Source organism: Rhamphochromis longiceps, linkage group LG17 (assembly GCF_057381845.1).
Source record: "Rhamphochromis longiceps isolate RC_006_pf linkage group LG17, R_longiceps_female_GT1.1, whole genome shotgun sequence".
Taxonomy (NCBI): Eukaryota; Metazoa; Chordata; class Actinopteri; order Cichliformes; family Cichlidae; genus Rhamphochromis; species Rhamphochromis longiceps.
The window spans coordinates 3,902,894-3,924,377 of record NC_140573.1 but is presented as its reverse complement, the minus strand read 5'-3'; positions in this window follow the sequence as shown (position 1 = coordinate 3,924,377).

Below are 21,484 nucleotides of genomic sequence, written 5' to 3'. Positions count from 1 at the left end.
TAAGACGATGTCAGAGGAATTGGTGCACAAATTATCATCACTCACCAATCAGTGCTGTCGCTCTCTATACACAGTTCGTGCGATTGCAAAGTGAAAGCAAAAAACAAGCGCAAATTCAAACGCGATTTCAATATGTCACATATTGACAGTATATAAGTATTGTCTTGAGCACTGTTAGTGCCAACATATATAAATGGCAAAATAAAATAAAAATACTTCATGAATATCTCATAATTGTATATATTTGTGCATTTGAGCTGAGCATTGAGCGGGGACTTTTCACTATCGATCGATTATGATCAATGACAGTGAACCTGAGCACCTCCCCTACCTTTGGTGTGCGCTCACGCAGCTTGTAGAAAAAGTTTAGTGTGGAAGAAGTGGAGAAGGTGGAGCTGAAAAGCTGACATAAAACAATTAAAACTAAAAATGGGTGCAGCAAAATGTGTCGATTTAACCGCCATGTTAGCTGTCAGTGCTGCTGCACCAGCAGCAAGCGGTAACAACTAGTGACAACCAGTGAGAACCAGCAACAACCGGTAACCAAGCCTCACAGTCAAATATTGTTTGAAACAGATACTTGGATTTCAAATAATTTAGAACTGATACTACCATTTATGTGATGCTCCTCTTCTATCCAAATCACCTGAAAGGCAACAAAAAAGATTCTCTATCCCTGGTGATTGCTGCAACCAGCAGCACAGCAGTGAAAAAAAAGCAGTGATCATTTGTATGTAAACAACACATGAGTTATTGGATGTGATCGCTACAGGTTATCACATCCAATATGGCAACAGCTCTTGAGCAATGTGTGCATGACATGACAAAGGTTAATAAGAGGCCTAACATTGTAGAGGGAAGCCAAAGTGTTTGAGGAGAACTCGGAAAGACACAGGCCATCACCATGGACTCAACCAAAAAGGATGAATGCATGTTGTGTGCATGCTGCATACCTATGTGTTCAAAGTAAAACGTGTGTACTGAACAGAGCATTTGCCATCCAGAAGCATTTATTGTATTTGTAATCATGCTTTTGTATCATATTTTATGAAGTCTTGTAATATGTCTGCTAACACTGACAGGTTTGAAACACCAACATCATTGTTTATGTCAATATAAAAATGTCACCAGTCATTTACAGCTGATTACAATGTGAGACTGACACAAAAACCTCTGAATCAGTAAGAATTCCCTTAAAATCTGAGCTCTTTTTTATTCCTATTGAAACAGCTTAATCCATAACTCCATTTTAGTATAGTATAAGTCCACTGGGGCGATGGGGCGTCTTGTAATCAGAAGGTTGCCGGTTTGAGCCCCGGCTCCAGCAGTCTCAGTCGTTGTGTATTTGGGCAAGCCACTTCACACTTCACCCGTTGCCTACTGGTGGTGGTCAGAGGGCCTGGTAGCGCCAGTGTCTGGCAGCCTTGCCTCTGTCAGTGCGTTATTATAGCCACAGCCGCCCTGGGGAAGTGTGTGAATGACTGAATGTAGTGTAAAGCGCTTTGGGGTCCTTAGGGACTAAGTAAAGCGCTATACAAATACAGGCCCTTTACCATTTTATTGTAAGCTGCTGGACAATAAAATCAAGTTATTAATCCATGTATTAATTTAGACCCAACATGCCGAAATTGTGTGCTTTCAGTTCATTTCATTTCAATTTATATGGCCCCAGTTCACAAGTACAGTCTTCCCAGTTTGAACGACAAAATGTGGTGCTGGAGATGCCTTTTACATCTATTACAGAAAACAGATGCATAGCAGAGGAATAAACAGGCCCAGCAATGGAAACAGACTCACAGCACAGCATCTGTTTAGCAAATCTCTTTTGTATATGTTTTGATACTAGACAATTATGAGGCAATTATTCACTTAAATACCTATTTTGCACAAAGGATGTTTAGTAATGAAATGTAATTAAGGTTCACAGTGTGTGGGAGTCTGTTCATTGTGAAGTTGACATTAAAACACATCTAAAAGGTTAGAGGGAAAAAGAGGGTAGAGGTGTGGCTTACATTCTCCTCAGGAGTTCCTCCTCATCCATCCTGCCATGTATCAACAGTTGAGGCTGGTGGCAGAGTGATGGAGGGAATATTTTCTTGGCACACGTTGGGCCACTTACTAAGAGCTGTGAATCATTTAAATGCAACAGCCTACCTGAAAACTAAACTTCATGCATTTATCAACCATCTCCTAACAATAGTTAACATCCATCCATCCATCCATCTTCAACCGCTTATCCGAGGCCGGGTCGCGGGGGCAGCAGCCTAAGCAAAGAGGCCCAGACCTCCCTCTCCCCAGCCACCTCCTCCAGCTTATCCAGGGGAATACCAAGGCGTTCCCAGGCCAGCCGAGAGATATAATCTCTCCAGCGTGTCCTGGGTCTTCCCCGGGGCCTCCTCCCGGTGGGACATGCCTGGAACACCTCACCCAGGAGGCGCCCAGGGGGCATCCTTGTCAGATGCCCGAACCACCTCAGCTGACTCCTTTCGATGTGGAGCAGCAGCGGCTCTACTCTGAGCCCCTCCCGGATGGCCGAACTTCTCACCCTATCTCTAAGGGAGAGGCCAGCCACCCTTCGGAGGAAGCTCATTTCCGCCGCTTGTATCCGCGATCTCGTTCTTTCGGTCACTACCCACAGCTCGTGGCCATAGGTGAGGGTAGGGACGTAGATCGACCGGTAAATTGAGAGCTTCGCTTTTACACTCAGCTCCCTCTTCACCACGACGGACCGGTGCAGCGTCCGCATTACAGCAGCTGCAGCCCCAATCCGTCTGTCAATCTCCGGCTCCCTTCTCCCATCACTCGCGAACAAGACCCCGAGATACTTGAACTCCTCCACTTGGGGCAGGAATAACAATAACAGGAATAACAATAGTTAACATCACAGTTTAATTAGCCCCTCTGTTATAAAGCATGCATACACTACTGTTGTTAAAGTTGGACAGATTCCAGGTTAACTGGGTCTACCTTGTGATCCAAAGCCTAACTTTATTTATACAGTACACATTTTCCGTATAAAGTGAATTTAAGTTGCAAATATTCATTCAATCAGTTGACACTCAATCGATTAAAAATAAGGGCATTTGGAAGAAAGTTATGATTGCTAGGAAGTAGATTACTTTTACTTTACGTCTTGTGGAAAAAGTGTCTGAGCCTCAGCTGTGCAACAATTTGTTTGTTGGCAAGTGTCTTGTAAATTAGTGCAGTGATGGAGTGGCAATATAAATTATGTTTAGGAAGCCAAAGTAAAAAGTGGTGGTCAAAGAAAGAATGGGGGAAAGAGAGCAGGATGAGAGATCAACCAGGGCTTTAGATTTGAGCAGTGATGGCAATGACCTGCTGAGTACATGACCTAAAAGATGAAGTTCTGACGAGTGAGTAGTTTGTCTGCATTTTTGTAAAGGACTGAAACATTTTTAATGTTTGTATATTGAAAACATGTACACTCACCGTAATCTGTGTAATATATCTATAAGCTGATCCCTTGGAAATGAATACTGAATGTTGAATTATATTGTTTTTGAAAGGATTTTATCCTGGATGTGCAGCTGAAAAATCTGCAGGGACTATGTGATACCAGCTTGTCTCTGTTCTACAACCAGCTCTACAGAAAAACACATTATTTTTACAGACACAGTCATCTGATGCTTGGTCGTGATCTCATTTTGGAATATTTTTTCCAATGTGCATCTCAATACATATAATGATATGATTTATATCAAGCAAATTATGCCATCATATATGAGAAAACTCTAAAATTATGTTTGATTTTGACTCACTTGACTCATATATAATAAAATGGTAAATTGTTGAAAATCAGCAGCATTGGTCTATAATTGCAGCATAAATGCAGCAGGCAAAAGACAATCTTGGCATTAGGCTGAGAGGAGGCTTGTTAAAAGATTTAAAATATTAAAGAAATAGAGTCATGTTTGTGGTAAATGAGCAGTTTCCCCATCTGTAAAGCATATGTCCTCACAGCAACGCTAAATGTCGAAGTAATGGACTGAGACAAGCCCATTTTAAAAAACGCATTGAAAGGAAAGTAACTTGAAAGTAATCACACTTTACAAAAGTGGTATATTTATTTAATGCAATACAGTACAGTGCCTCTGTACTGCCAGCACACATTTATCATCATAGTACAGACACAGAAAGAAAGCATGGAAAAGCAGGCACACATTTACATAGAAAACAAAACAACAAATTCATCAAGTGAACACCAAGTTTTGTCATACTCTCCTCCATTTATACAGAAGTATTGGGTCCACGGTCACTGAGCTCCACATGCCAACCCTGGGGACGGCAGAACTTTGTTTTGGAGTTTGACAGAAGTGTGCGAGTCGGTGCAGGTGTCCTGGACTTGCTTTGGCTTTTTAATTTTTAATTTGGGCTCTTGCTGGCTTACTAGAGAGACTGCAGTCCTTCACCTCCTCCTCATCCTCCTCCTTTTCCATCTACACATCTCTGCTGGCACTGCCAGACCTAAACATTTCTCTTTTATGGTAGATGTATGTATGTGCACATGCATCTTATAAGGGTCAAATGAGTTCAGTAAAGGTCATTAAACCTCAGTTTTTCAAGGATAAAAGACTTCTCTTATCATATTTCTGCAGTTCCACACATCTAATTTATTCACCTTCTGTCTCCTTCGTAGAGGGTAATAAGGTGATATATGTTTTTCTTTACCTTGATTCTGTATAACACAAACACAGCTACATACTCTTTAAGAGTAAACAGCCTTACTTTTAATGGGCACCGCAGCAGTTATAAGGTGTCAGGTATAAACTCATAAATCGTCCAGGATGCACTGCACCATTTTAGCGTTTGAACTGTGCTGCAGGTCACATTCTTATTAGCTTTGTCTTTTTCTTCTTCTCCATTTATAATGCAGTAGTTAGTTTAATTTGGTACCTTTAGAAGTTTTAACAGGCTCTCATACATGAACATGTATCTTGAAAAACATGTCAGGAAGTTTATATGCGCAATGTCCTTTCACTTTTCACATCCACAGACTGATAGTTGAAGTCAGCTTTAATGGGAACCTCCAATTCCAATGAGGCCGAATGACTTCACATATCTCAGGGAAGAGCACAGATGTAATTTGAGGCTTCGCAAAACCTCACAGACAGCCAGTGAGGGTTATTAGAATGATGACTATCTCTGATTTAGACTATTCATCACAGGACCAGAGTTTTAGCTGTGAAGAGGTCAGTGCATCAGTCAGGAGGGCATGTTGTCCTTATTACTGCATCTAAACTTATTCCCACAAACTCTTCATGTCTAACATAACATCTACACTGAAAAGAAGTTCAGAATTGCAGACAATATTATACTGCCAGACACTTTCTCACAAAGATGCTGGGAGAGGAGATTCCAATCTGCAGCTTTCTACTGGGAGAAATGGTTTCCGTATGTGTTGATCTTACTTTATTTATTTAATTGGTCATCCTCAAAACTATTGAAAGAATTTCAATAAGGATATATCATTTAGAGCAGGGGTGTCAAACTCAAATACACAGTGGGCCAAAATTCAAAACAGGAACAAAGTCGCGGGCTAACGTTAATATTTATTGAAATATATTTATTCCTCCAGATATGAGAATGAATCTTTTCTTATGGACTCAAACACATTTTGCTGAAAAACTGAATATGGAACAAGCAAAGCTTAATACTAAACAATATATATATTAGCTGCATAATACCAGTAGGCCAGCTCTAATAGTAATTTGGTATGGCTTCGCAGGCCAAATGCAATTAGGCTGCTGGCCAAATTTGGCCCACGGGCCAGAGTTTGACACCTACGATTTAGAGAAAGTGACTGGTGATTAGACTCTAATGACCCATATCACAGAACAGGATCCTCCTTACTGAACTTACACATATGCTTCATAACTGGCGTTACTGAGCTAATAACTACTGCTGGGTTCCAGTGGCAGAGTGAGGAAGTCTGAGCCAGAGGTGGAGCCCAGCAATCAGAGAGTAAATTCAGAAGGTGGGGGGGACTGTCGAACAGATGATGAACAGAAGGACTAGATGAAATATGGCTGCCTGGAGTGTTTTAAAAGGCACCTATAAATAAACTGTAATATTGCTATTATTGTTATTACTGTGATAAGACGCAGCTTTTGAGGCTCTGCTACTGGTCAGTTGTGCTGATGTAAAGCAAAACCTCAATGCATCTCCAGTCCTTCAGCAAAGAGTCAAGCATGTGCACACAACACACACACAGAACTGAAATAGAGAGAAGATGGAGAGAAAAGGACCAAAAAGTGCCAACAGGTCAAGCTAACCATGAATATGACACGGTGGAATCATATTGGGTTGCAGAGGGTGATGTGACACAGAAGTAGAGATTGTGATCATATCTTACTCCTCAAACAAATTAAAGAAACACATTGTGAATGTTAGAAATCATAGGGGAGAAAATCTGTATTGATATGGACTCGGTAATGTGTGAAGTACAAAAGGATCTCTCATTGTTTGATGGAAATTAAAATTATCAACAGAGATTGACAGACCACGTGACTTTCACGCATTGCATGCCGGGTACTAGTGGCAAAACAATCAAAGCAATGCATCAAACGCAAGCATTTGCAGCACCGCAAAACGTTCATTCTCCGGTTCCAATACCTTCTTGTTTTTTCTTTGCCCCCCAAAAAAGGTATGTACAAAACGAAGGAGAACAATGCCGGTCCGTACAAAGACAGACTTGATGAAAAGTCAAAGAAAAGATATGAGGAAAAAAATCAAACGAGTGAAAGGGTTAGACCCTTACGAGCACACAGAGGGACAAAATACGTTAGCGTGCTGCCCAACTTTCACCACGCTCATATTTATAATTATACGGTTCTTGGAGTGAGTGCACACACTCATGAAGTTTAGTAACGTCAGGTCACTGCAACAAGCCCAGGTACAGTTTACCGACGGATGGGTGCAGGACCTTGAAATGCACCGTGTAGAACGAAAGACCATCGTACGTATCATAAGTTTACCAGTCTCACAAATCATCTTCATAAATACACATTCGTTAACCATTTATTAATATAACCTTTGAGCTCAACGGTAATTAATTAGTAGTGGAAATAATTTCTGGTTCGCATTACAGAAATGTAGCAGTGACAATAATATTGTATGCTGTAATCGTACTGGACAATTAGTGATACAAAACAACTGTTTTATCCTGTGAATAAAAGTATATGTTTTTGTCAGTGTACCATGGTAATAACAGAAGCGAAACGCAATATTGTGTCAGGACAATTCACTATTTATGCACAATAAATAAAGGAGCATAGCGCGACAATTTCTGTTCAGCGCCAGACTTGCTTGTAACCTATGTCACCAATTATGTTATGAAAAATGACGTATTAACTACTACAAAACTCTGAACTTTGTGGGAATGCTTGGAGCAGACTAACCTGTGAGCTGGAGGGTTCTGGGACGTTATATTTGGTCTTTGAATGGCTGCAATCCAGGCCACCCGTCGCCTCTTTGTTACTTCGGAAACATGGCTCGAACAATTTCTCTTCAACGACGTAATCCGATAACAACCGATCTCTTTACCCATCGGCTTCCCGTGGCTGTCATGCGACCGGCTATTGCAGTTAATAATACAACAGCTTCTTGCCATTTTTTGTGTTTCTTTTTATCGCTGTGTAACTGATTTCAATTGAAAGCCTGCGTGCGCTGGTACCGCTTGCCACGCGTTCCCAGAATCCTTTGCTGTTTTTACCCCTGAATGACATCACATTTTCAATCTCTACTGAAAGAGGGATGAATTCAAAGACACACAGGAAATCAAAGTAGAAAAAAAATAAGACAGGCTAGTTCATTTTGCCAAAATTTCATTACAGCATCTCAAAATAGTACTCAGTGTGGCCCCCACATTCATGTATGCCAGTGCAGATGGTCTGGTCAAAGGCATTTACACTGATGGCCTTTTGGAGGTAATTTTGTTTAATTTTATATTTTATATGTATATATAATTTTAGAAACTATATACTTCAATGTACTAAATTATAATCATACTATACTGTGATTTAAAAAGTGTTTATTCATTTTATGAGCAGTATTTTTGGTGTCTGCCTGCTATATGAACCCAGACAGATGAGTATATAAAGTGTAACCCTACTGGTTGGCAGCCATACAGCTACTTTGGCAAGAACTAGTTCAAGCATTAGATAAGGAGAACAAAGGGCAAATTTGCTTCTTTACTATATAGGCATGCCCAGTGTTTTTTGTGCAGCTTTGCCTCATTAGGCAAAGCATTTAGAAAGCATTTACTTTTAAAGTGTGCAAGGTTTGCAGTTTGACTCTGCACCAGACTTCTCAAGTAAACCTTTTCTAAGCTTTTTGATACGTTCCATGTTTGATAAACCCAGGGGTTCCCTGACCTTCAGCTCATAATACATATATGTGTCCATAGAACTGATGTGAACCTTTCAACAAACTTTACAACAACCAACAAAAGACTCAAAAATGTCTGTTACTGGAAATGCTCATGGATGTGGAGCTCTAGATTGAAACTGACATGCCTTGGTACCTTAATTAACATTGTCAGCTAAAGCACCAATGACTAAAAGTAAAAAGTATCAGGAAAGCATCTTTATTCACATACCCATTCAAATTTTTTTTTTTAGCAACACTACAAAATGCTAATATTTTCTTACAGTACTATTTCCCTTAAGTGGTATATCTCTTTTTGGGAAAGTCTCTGTAGGCTTTTTAATAGGAAGAGACTCCTGCTTCCTCTGAGCATTTTAATGCAAGAGACAAACTGAGATAATTGTTTTTAGACTTGCAAATTCCACAGATGTATCCATTATCATTTAATAGACTGTTCCCAAACTGTTTCTTCGAGGCTTTCAGTTATCTCATCAGCACCCTCAAAAATAAAGGGCAGAATCACAGAGCCCTGCTTTGGTGTACCTATGGAAAATATGCAGAGTGTCTGGAAGCACAAATCCCAAGCAAGTTTAATTCCCATGAAGGTTATGGAGCCTCAATCACATGTTTGTTAGCAACACAAGTTCCAAGGATAGCAATGATTTCATTTATCCTGAATTGTGAGACGATTCCAATTAATGACGACACTGAACCCTTAAAGTGACACACAAACTAGAATAATCAGTGGATTTTAACAGTTTGTTTACTAATATTTTTATTACTAGTACCATTAAACTTGCAGGAAGTGTAGTTTCTTATTACAGAAGAAGATCATTTTTGTGGACTTAGGCTGTACCAATGAAGCTGTAACTGTTGTTATGGAACCGGCAACACACCCAGTGAGCTTGATTTGAAGTGGGTTTAATCAACACATTGCAATGTGGAGAGAGCATCCCAGTGAAACACTGGGATGCTCTCTGAATTGTGGCCACCACCCTTACATCTTATATACGCAGACACAGACGCTCTTAAACAAAAAACATTCCACAGCAGATCAATTATTGGCAGATCCTTAACTGTTCAATCAAAGAAAAGCTCCAACCAACCGTCACCTCATCTGCAACAGGATGTCCAGAGCCCTCAAGAGGAAAATGAGTCTGCTGTGAAGGTGAAATAAAACTTGGCCCTCACTTGTGATCACATTCCACATGCATACAAACTGGTGACAGGAGTGCTCTTACTATACTAGAGTGAGAAAGTGACATTACTATAACTAATGTGATATGATTAAATATGCGATTAATACATGAGAAAAGAAATCTGCCACCACACTGTTCAACATAGATAATATGAAGTGGATCTTCATAAACTAAATGTAACATTCAGGGAGAAAAAATGTGCACAAACAGGAAAACAGGGAGGATACCAGGTTTTCATTCTTTATATTATGAGGAAAACTGTTCTTCTAGAAAGATCATCAGTTGCCACCCTTCTGGCCTATCAGTAAATTACCTTGGATGGAGGAACTCACTAAAGAAGCTTGTGTGCCAAAATATTTGGGTTCCCTATAAAAAGTGAGAAAACTGCCATAAACAACAGAAAGAGAAAATCCCAGAAGAACCCACCAGCTGTTTACAGCTCATGTGAGGTTGCAGAGGTAGCAGAACAAGTGGTGCGTCCATGCAAACCACAGTGGACGTTGACATACAGTGGGGCAAAAAAGTATTTAGTCAGCCACCGATTGTGCAAGTTCCCCCACCTAAAATGATGACAGAGGTCAGTAATTTGCACCAGAGGTACACTTCAACTGTGAGAGACAGAATGTGAAAAAAAAATCCATGAATCCACATGGTAGGATTTGTAAAGAATTTATTCGTAAATCAGGGTGGAAAATAAGTATTTGGTCAATAACAAAAATACAACTCAATACTTTGTAACATAACCTTTGTTGGCAATAACAGAGGTCAAACGTTTACTATAGGTCTTTACCAGGTTTGCACACACAGTAGCTGGTATTTTGGCCCATTCCTCCATGCAGATCTTCTCGAGAGCAGTGATGTTTTGGGGCTGTCACCGAGCAACACGGACTTTCAACTCCCGCCACAGATTTTCTATGGGGTTGAGGTCTGGAGACTGGCTAGGCCACTCCAGGACTTTCAAATGCTTCTTACGGAGCCACTCCTTTGTTGCCCGAGCGGTGTGTTTTGGATCATTGTCATGTTGGAAGACCCAGCCTCGTTTCATCTTCAAAGTTCTCACTGATGGAAGGAGGTTTTGGCTCAAAATCTCTCGATACATGGCCCCATTCATTCTGTCCTTAACACGGATCAGTCGTCCTGTCCCCTTGGCAGAAAAACAGCCCCATAGCATGATGTTTCCACCCCCATGCTTCACAGTAGGTATGGTGTTCTTGGGATGCAACTCAGTATTCTTCTTCCTCCAAACACGACGAGTTGAGTTTATACCAAAAAGTTCTACTTTGGTTTCATCTGACCACATGACATTCTCCCAATCCTCTGCTGTATCATCCATGTGCTCTCTGGCAAACTTCAGACGGGCCTGGACATGCACTGGCTTCAGCAGCGGAACACGTCTGGCACTGCGGGATTTGATTCCCTGCCATTGTAGTGTGTTACTGATGGTGACCTTTGTTACTTTGGTCCCAGCTCTCTGCAGGTCATTCACCAGGTCCCCCCGTGTGGTTCTGGGATCTTTGCTCACCGTTCTCATGATCATTTTGACCCCACGGGATGAGATCTTGCGTGGAGCCCCAGATCGAGGGAGATTATCAGTGGTCTTGTATGTCTTCCATTTTCTGATGATTGCTCCCACAGTTGATTTTTTCACACCAAGCTGCTTGCCTATTGTAGATTCACTCTTCCCAGTCTGGTGCAGGTCTACAATACTTTTCCTGGTGTCCTTCGAAAGCTCTTTGGTCTTGGCCATGGCGGAGTTTGGAGTCTGACTGTTTGAGGCTGTGGACAGGTGTCTTTTATACAGATGATGAGTTCAAACAGGTGCCATTCATACAGGTAACGAGTGGGGGACAGAAAAGCTTCTTACAGAAGACGTTACAGGTCTGTGAGAGCCAGAGATTTTCCTTGTTTGAGGTGACCAAATACTTATTTTCCACCCTGATTTACAAATAAATTCTTTACAAATCCTACCATGTGAATTCATGGATTTTTCTTTCACATTCTGTCTCTCACAGTTGAAGTGTACCTCTGGTGCAAATTACTGACGTCTGTCATCATTTTAAGTGGGGGAACTTGCACAATCGGTGGCTCACTAAATACTCTTTTGCCCCACTGTATGTGACTGTCAGCTTTTAAACATATTCAACTTTCATCCTCAGTGCATTTCATAACTAGTGAGACAGTAAATGCCTGGTATATGCAAAGAAACATACCCCAGTTATATAACACCATGCTGGAAAAATAAATATTTTGGATTTACAAAGTGAGGCTCATTGGGCTACTGCCCATTACTCTTTTCTTCCAAGAATACTTAAAACAGTTGACAATTAACAATAAAAAAGAATCTGACCTGATGCTGACATGGATACTTTTGCAGGTTTTATTAGTCTGCCATGAAGCTCATTTATCTACCATGTTACTAAAATGAGTCGGGTTTGTCCAGGAATTTAGGGAAAGGTTCATTCAAACCACAAACAAATAACCATGTGGTGAAAAGGGCATTACAAAGACGTCGAAAACAAACCAGCCAGAGGAAATGTGCTTGTGCTTAAAAAAAAACATGGCAAAATATACTACGGGTAAACTTGAATCAAAACTGACTTCATAATATATGCATCATGAGAGAACTGCTATTAAAGAGGATATCTGATCTTGATTCTACCAAGAGAAAGGTCAAGGTTTAGCTGCGACGACTGTACAAAATCATTTTGTCCTGCATTGCTGTGGACTCCTCACTCAATACTTCCCCTTTCTCAGGTCCATGTGCCTCTGCTGAAGTTCCTGATTTTCTTCCTCCTGTGCCACCACCACATCTTCACCAGCGTACACCCATCCAGGAAAAACATTCAGACCACCGTTTCACCACGATGTCTGGATCACCTTGGTGTTGTCACATAAGGTACAATCAGTGTTACTCCTGCCTCTGTATCACATACATACAGCCTGTATGCCATCTTGCTTCAGTTTAGTTTGTCCACCCTCAGTTTAAAACTGGATTTGTGTCAACTCAATTTATAGATTTTCAGATTTTACAAAGCAACTTTATCCTCATTGACAGAAAACATTCTGGGCAGAATACAGTCAAAAATCTCAACTCACTGCACATTTCTCCCGCTGTCATTCAATTTTGCCACACTTTAGGACACTCACAGAAAATGCAGAATACTGTACACTACAGACAGATTAATAATGAAATAATGAAAGTTATTATTTTTAATTCAATTCAATTCAATTTTATTTATATAGCGCCAAATCACAACAATAGTCGCCTCAAAGTGCTTTATGTTGTACAGTAGATCGTACAATAATACATACAGAGAAAAACCCAACAATCATATGACCCCCTATGAGCAAGCACTTTGGCGACAGTGGGAAGGAAAAACTCCCTTTTAACAGGAAGAATACTCCGGCAGAACCAGGCTCAGGGAGGGGCGGGGCCATCTGCTGCGACCGGTTGGGGTGAGAGAAGGAAGACAGGATAAAGACATGCTGTGGAAGAGAGACAGAGGTTAATAACAGATATGATTCAATGCAGAGAGGTCTGTTAATACATAGTGAGTGAGAAAGGTGACTGGAAAGGAAAAACTCAATGCATTATGGGAATCCCCGACAGCCTACGTCTATTGCAGCATAACTAAGGGAGGATTCAGGGTCACCTAGTCCAGCCCTAACTATATGCTTTAGAAACAAGGAAAGTTTTAAGCCTAATCTTGAAAGTAGAGATAGTGTCTGTCTCCCGAATCCAAACTGGAAGCTGGTTCCACAGAAGAGGGGCCTGAAAACTGAAGGCTCTGCCTCCCATTCTACTTTTAAATACTCTAGGAACAACAAGATTGGCAGGCCAAGATTGGCAGGCCAAGATTGGCGGCGCACTAGGTCGCAGCGGCCACACCGGGTCCAAAACCATGGTGCAATTTTGTTTTTAACTCAAGTTCTATTCGAATTTGGTCTATTATACAGCTGTAATGTGCATTGGAACAACAGTCAAACACATCTACAATCATCAACAACTTCTGGATTTAGAAAAACGCCACCAAACTCAGCCAGATGGAGACACGCTGGAGAAACTGTGCCGCAGCGGCATTCTGCAAGCGCCGAAAAAAACGGGCTATGGAGCCACAACATCTCAGCATCCGCCCGGAAGTACATCGAGAACGGTGTGCAAGGAAGCGGAAGCGCGGTAAGCGTGCCGGTATCCATGCTAGGCTAAAAGCCAACCGTAGCCGACCGGCACCCCCCATCACTTCTGCTCTCCAACGTGCGCTCCATAGAAAACAAACTGGACTATTTGAGACTGCTGCTAAACACCCGGAAAGAAATAAGACACTGCCGCGTCCTTATTCTTACTGAAACATGGCTACACAGAGGCATCACAGACCGCTCTATCCAGCTAGACGTGCTAGCCAGCTACCATGCCAACAGAGATCCCCTATCATCGGGTAAGACATGCGGCGGTGGACTGTGTGTTTACATCAATAACAGCTGGTGTAAGAATGCAGCGACTGTATCTGTGCACTGTTCAGAACTTGTGGAGGTCTTGGCAGTCAGATGCAGGCCGTTTTACATCCGAAGAGAGTTTACTGTGATGATCATCGTTGTTGTTTACATCCCACCTAGTGCTAGCACTAATGCCGTCATCACCTATCCGAACCATAAACCCTGGTTCTCTGCAAAGCTACGCAACCTGATGAAAGTCAGAGACTCTGCCTTTAAGTCCAAAAATAGAGAAGCTTACACTACAGCCAGAGCAGATCTATCATGGGCCATCAAAGACGCAAAGCGGCAGTATGCACATAAGATCAACACACATTTCACAAGTACAAAGGACACTCGGCGCATGTGGCACGGCATCCAAACAATCACGGGCTACAAGCCAACACCTCCAGCATGCAGCAGTGATCCCTCTCTGCCAGACCAACTAAATGACTTCTTTGCACGTTTTGAGACAGAGAACAAAGGAAGATGCCCCCCTCCCCCAATGACCAAGTACTTTGTCTGTCCACAGCAGATGTCAGGATGACACTTCACAGAGTAAACCTGCGAAGGGCTGCAGGACCTGACAACATACCTGGCCAGGTGCTTCGGGAGTGTGCTGACCAGCTCGCAGGCATCCTCACGAACATCCTAAACACATCACTGAGCCCAGCTGTGGTACCTGCATGCCTCAAAACCACAAAAATCATCTCAGTGCCAAAGAAGTCCACTGTGTCCTGCCTCAATGACTACCGGCCGGTGGCACTTACGCCCATCATCATTAAGTGCTTTGAGAGGCTGGTATTGAGGCACATGAAAACTCAGCTTCCACTGAATCTGGACCCGCTACAGTTTGCTGATCACCAAAACCGCTCCACAGATGATGCCATCTCATCTGCTCTTCACCTTTCTCTCTCCCATCTCGACAAAAGGACACTTATGTCAGAATGCTGTTTATTGACTTCAGCTCAGCATTCAACATAGTCATTCCCCAGGAGCTGGTAAAGAAGTTGGACTCACAAGGAATAAACACCTCCCTCTGCATTTGGATCTTGGACTTCCTAACTGACAGGCCATAGTCTGTCTTCATAGGAAATAAAACCTCCAAAGTCGTCAGACTGAGCGCAGGATCGCCGCAGGGCTGTGTGCTTGGTCCACTGCTGTTCACCCTGCTAACACATGACTGTACTGCACAGTACAGCTCAAACCACATCATCAAGTTTGCAGATGACACAATAGTGGTGGGTCTCATCACCAACAACGATGAGTGTGAATACAGAGAGGAGGTACAACACCTGGTGGACTGGTGTCAGAATAACAACCTGTCTCTAAATGTTCAGAAGACTAAAGAGATGGTTGTTAACTTCAGGAAGACCTCAATGGCTCACACCCCTCTGCACATCAACGGATCTGCTGTTGAGATGGTCAACAGTGTAAAGTTCCTGGGTCAGCCGATCTCTCCTGGAACCTGAACACCACCACCATCATGAAGAAAGCCCAACAACGTCTTCACTTTCTTAGGAAACTGAAGAAGGCCAGTCTCCCTCCTCCTATCCTCACATCATTTTACTGGGGAACCATTGAGAGCGTCCTCTGCTGCTACATCACTGTGTGGTACGGGAACTGCACCCTCGCTGAAAACAAGTGTCTGCAGCGCATATTGAGGACAGAAGAGAGGATCATTGGAGGCCCTCTCACATCCACCTCCCAACTCTATGACAGACACATCATCCGACGTGCGAACAGCATAGTGAAGGACACTCTCCACCCCTCACATGCACTGTTCTCCCTCCTTCTATCTGGCAGACGGTTTCGCAGCATCAAAACCGTGATGACCAGACACTGGAAGAGCTTCTTCCCCCAAGCAGTCAGAGCCCTCAACTCACTACCACAAAAGGACTGATATACACATACGCCTTTACAAACACCTTACAATACTGATCAAAAGACTCAAAAACAACAAAAACTTCCACAAATCCACTACAAACTGGACCTGGGAACAGCATGCTTATTTGCACACTCAGTAACATAGTTCTGAACACATCTAAATTATATTATATTTGCACATTTTGCATTTTGCACATGTCTTTGTCATGTCTCGTCAATGATATCCCGACAATAACTTGAAACTGGTATTAAATACCTACTGCACATTCCACTTTGTATTTTCTCTGTCCTGTCTGTGTTTATCATACAGTTAATATTGTATAGTTACCATTATAGTATTGTATAGAATTGTATAGTTAGTACCCTTTTATCCCTTAATTTTACCGAAACATAGCATGTTATTTATTTGTAATTCCTAGTTTTATATCTCTTGGAGATATATCCTTTATATATTTATAAATGCACCATGGGAGGCTTAGGGTGAAACAGCATTTCGGTACACTGTATACTGTGTATACTACTGTATTGACAATAAAGCTCTTGAATCTTGAATCTGAAGTAAGCCTGCAGTGTGAGAGCGAAGTGCTCTAATAGGGTGATATGGTACTACAAGGTCATTAAGATAAGATGGGGCCTGATTATTTAAGACCTTGTATGTGTGGAGCAGGATTTTGAATTCTGGATTTAACAGGAAGCCAATGAAGGGAAGCCAATACAGGAGAAATCTGCTCTCTCTTTCTAGTCCCTCTCAGGACTCTTGCTGCAGCATTTTGGATCAGCTGAAGGCTTTTCAGTGAGTTTTTTGGACATCCTGACAATAATGAATTACAGTCGTCCAGCCTGGAAGTAATAAATGCATGAACTAGTTTTTCAGCGTCACTCTGAGACAGGATATTTCTAACTTTAGAGATGTTGCTCAAATGGAAGAAAGCGGTCTTACATATTTGTTTAATATGTGCTTTGAAGGACATGTCCTGGTCAAAAATGACTCCAAGGTTCCTCACAGCGTTACTGGAGGCCAAGGTAATGCCATCCAGAGTAAGAATCTGCTTAGATACCATATTTCTAAGATTTTCAGGGCCGAGTACAATAACCTCAGTTTGATCTGAATTAAAGAGCACAAAGTTAGAGGCCATCCAGGTCTTTATGTCTTTAAGACATTCCTGCAGTTTAACTCATTGGTGTGTGTTATCTGGCTTCATGGACAGATAGAGCTGGGTGTCATCAGCATAGCAGTGTAAATGTATGCTATGTCTTCTAATGATGCTGCCTAAGGGAAGCATGTATAATGTAAACAGAATTGGTCCTAGCACTGAACCCTGTGGAACTCCATAATTAACCTCAGTGTGTGAAGAGGACTCTCCATTTACATGTACAAATTGGAGTCTATTAGATAGATATGATACAAACCACTGCAGCGCAGTACCTGTAATACCTACAACATGTTCTAATCGCTCTAATAGGATATTATGGTCGACAGTATCGAACGCTGCACTGAGGTCTAGCAGGACAAGCACAGAGATGAGTCCACTGTCAGAGGCCATAAGAAGATCATTTGTAACCTTCACTAAAGCTTTTTCTGTGCTGTGATGAGCTCTGAAACCTGACTGAAACTCTTCAAATAAGCCATTCCTCTGCAGATGGTCTGTTAGCTGTTTGACAACTACTCTTTCAAGGATGTTTGATATGAAAGGAAAGTTGGAGATTGGCATATAATTAGCTAAGACTGCTGGGTCTAGAGATGCTTTTTGAGTAAAGGTTTAACTACAGCCAGCTTGAAGGCCTGTGGCACATAGCCGATTATTAGAGATAGGTTGATCATATTTAAGATCGAAGAATAAATTAATGGCAGGACTTCTTTGAGCAGTTTTGTAGGAATGGGGTCTAAAAGACACGTTGATGGTTTGGAGGAAGTAATTATTGAAGTTAACTCAGAAAGATCAATGGAGAAAAAGAGTCTAACTTAACATCAATGGTACTAAGAGTAGCTGTAGATAATATTACATCTGTGGGATGATTATTGGTAATTTTTTCTCTAATGATAAAAATTTTATTTGTGAAGAAGTTCATGAAGTCATTACTAGTTAACGTTAAAGGGATGGTTGGCTCAACAGAGCTCTGACTGTTTGTCAGCCTGGCTACAGAGCTGAAGAGAAACCTGGGGTTGTTCTTATTTTCTTCAATCAGTGATGAATAGTAAGATGTTCTGGCTTTGCGGAGGGCTTTCTTATAAAGCAACAAACTATTTCTCCAGGCTAAATGATGATCTTGTTATGGTCCTGGGTCGTGTGACCCAGTGTTTGAGTTTTTTATGTATCTTTGGTATTCATTTGTGCCCTAGTTTAGTTCATCTAGTTAATTTCTAGGTTGCTGGTTAGTCCTTTGTTTCTTAGTTGTTTATGTCATCTCCTCCTGTACTCAGTCTCCCTGGTTCGTGCGTCCTGTCTACCTGTCATGAGTCATGTCTGTGTGGTTATGTTAAGTTCATGTCATGTCTAATCTCCATGTTTCCTGTTTTACTTTCAAAGTCTGTGTCCAATGTCAGTGTATTTAGTTTCACTTCTCCTGTCCTGTCTTTAGGTTCATGTGTGTCAGCTGTGATCCCATGTGTGGCCACTTCCCTTGATCATCCCTCATGTGTATTTAGTTTCTGTGTTTCATTCAGTCTGTGGTTGTGTCCCAATTCAGGGTCTGCACGCTTGAAATACGCGCACTACGTGTACTACGTACGGTGCGTACTATAAGTACGAGAAGTGCGGAAGTGAGAGGCTTGTGAAATGGGACGGTATACGCTTCGTCGCGCTGTTCAGGTTGCCTAGCAACCATGATACTAACCGCGAGACACGTTACATACAGCATTGTTTGACAGAAATGAAGGAGAAAAATGTTTTGTTGGTCATTCATTTTTGTCATGACATCACTTTGATTAGTTGAGTATCAGAGGCTGAGACCACAGGACTGTAAAACATGATTGTTGGGCTTCATTTCTGTGCTGAACAGTCATTTAAGATTAGTTAGTAAATAACAATTAGTTAATGTTGTTCATGAGACTAAAGTCATCTCACTGTGGTAATGTAAATATAATATGGCCAATATTATAGTATGCTACTATGCAAGTAACCCCGGCGGAAGGGGCTACATGAATAGGATGAGGGACCTATGGATTCTTCGATACCCAACTTCCACAATGACGGCGAAACAACTAGTAGCTCAGTGTTCCAACATTCGAAAGAAGGGACTGCTCTCACAGCTAGAGATTGACGAGGTACAACACAAATGCTACGGCAAGGAGGAGTCAGGACGCCAGGTCAGGGGGGAGATATCATCACCCCCACCCGAGATTGGGTACATAGCCCCAAGTGCGATAGGAGAAGAATCGTTGAGTGCGAGAGGAACTGACCTGAAAAATAGGATCATGGCCAAGCTTGAAACCTGGATCCCCCGTAGCCGGTTACCAAGATTACGTGAAGTACCCTCAGAAGGTCTGCTAGATGATGTTAATGCAGCACTACGGACAATACCTACAACCACGATTACCGACACTAACAAGCTGATCTACAATACGGCAGCAGTGATCAGTGAGATGCTTGGCTACAAGTTGAACAGCCACAAGGGGCAGTACCCTCCATGGAGAAGGAGGCTAGAGGGCAAGATCAAAGTAGCAAGGAGGGAGGTCAGCCAACTAACGGAGTTGCAGAAAGGTGCGACAAAGAAGGTGCATAAGAAATACAGCAAGCTGGCCATACCTGAGGCCTTGGAAACTGCCAAGCAAAGACTCACAGCCTTGGCCAGCCGCTTGAGGAGGTAGACCAGAGAGACAGAAGGCAGGAGAATAAACCAGCTGTTCTCCACAGAACCAGCAAAGGTGTACTCTCAGTGGCAAGGGAACAATAAGAGAACAGCACCACCAAGGCTGGAGACGGAGCAATACTGGAAGAGCATATGGGAGAAGGACGCAACCCATAACGGCGATGCTCAGTGGCTAGTGGATCTGAGGGCAGACCACAGCGACCTCCCTGAACAGGGTCCAGTAACCATCACAGTGGCAGATATCCAAGAAAGGATCTCCAGTATGAAGAGTTGGACAGCACCAGGGCCCAACATGGTTCACGCCTACTGGCTAAAGAAGCTGACTGCACTCCACGAGCGTCTGGCAGCACAAATGAACCAGCTGCTAGTTAACGAGAGACACCCGGAATGGCTAACCGAAGGTCGGACGGTCCTGATCCCCAAGGACCCCAAGAAGGGACCGGTCCCCTCCAACTACCGACCAATAACCTGCCTCAGTACTACATGGAAGCTCCTGTCAGGCATCATATCGGCTAAGATGAACAGGCACATGGGTCAATACATGAGCGGGACACAGAAAGGAATTGGCAAGAATACCAGAGGCGCAAAACACCAGCTACTGGTAGACAGAACAATCAGCCGAGACTGCAAGACCAGACTGACCAACCTGTGCACTGCCTGGATTGATTACAAGAAGGCCTATGACTCAATGCCCCACAGCTGGATACTGGAATGCCTAGAATTGTACAAGATCAATGGGACCCTAAGAGCCTTCATCAGGAACTCAATGGGGATGTGGCGTACAACACTAGAGGCCAACTCCAAGCCCATAGCACAAGTCACCATCAAGTGCGGGATCTACCAAGGAGATGCTCTGTCCCCACTGCTGTTCTGCATAGGCCTGAACCCCCTCAGTGAGATCATTAACAAGACTGGCTACGGATACCGACTACGGAACGGAGCAGTTGTCAGCCACCTCCTGTACATGGATGACATCAAGCTGTATGCCAAGAGTGAACGAGACATCGATTCACTGATCCACACTACCAGGCTATACAGCAATGACATTGGAATGTCGTTCGGACTGGAGAAGTGTAGTCGGATGGTAACAAAGAGAGGGAAGGTAGTCAGAACTGAGGGGATTGAACTACCAGAAGGCAACATTGCAGACATAGAGGACAGTTACAAGTATCTGGGGATCCCGCAGGCGAATGGGAACCATGAAGAGGCCGCTAGAAAAGCTGCAACCACCAAGTACCTGCAGAGGGTCAGGCAAGTCCTGAGGAGTCAGCTGAATGGTAAGAACAAGATCCGGGCCATCAACACGTACGCCCTGCCCGTGATCAGGTACCCTGCTGGGGTAATAGGCTGGCCAAAGGAGGAGATAGAAGCCACTGACATAAAGACAAGAAAGCTCCTTACCATGCATGGAGGGTTTCACCCCAAGTCCAGCACCCTGAGGCTATACGCTAAGCGGAAGGAAGGGGGCCGGGGACTGGTGAGCGTCAGCACCACAGTCCAGGATGAGACAACGAACATCCAAGAATACATTGGGAAGATGGCCCCAACTGACCTAGTGCTCAGTGAATACCTCAGGCAGCAGAAACCCAAGAAAGAGGAGGGAGACGAGGAACCATCATGGAAGGACAGGCCCCTGCACGGTATGTACCACCGGCAGATAGAGGAGGTGGCTGATATCCAGAAATCCTACCAGTGGCTGGACAAAGCTGGACTGAAAGACAGCACAGAGGCAC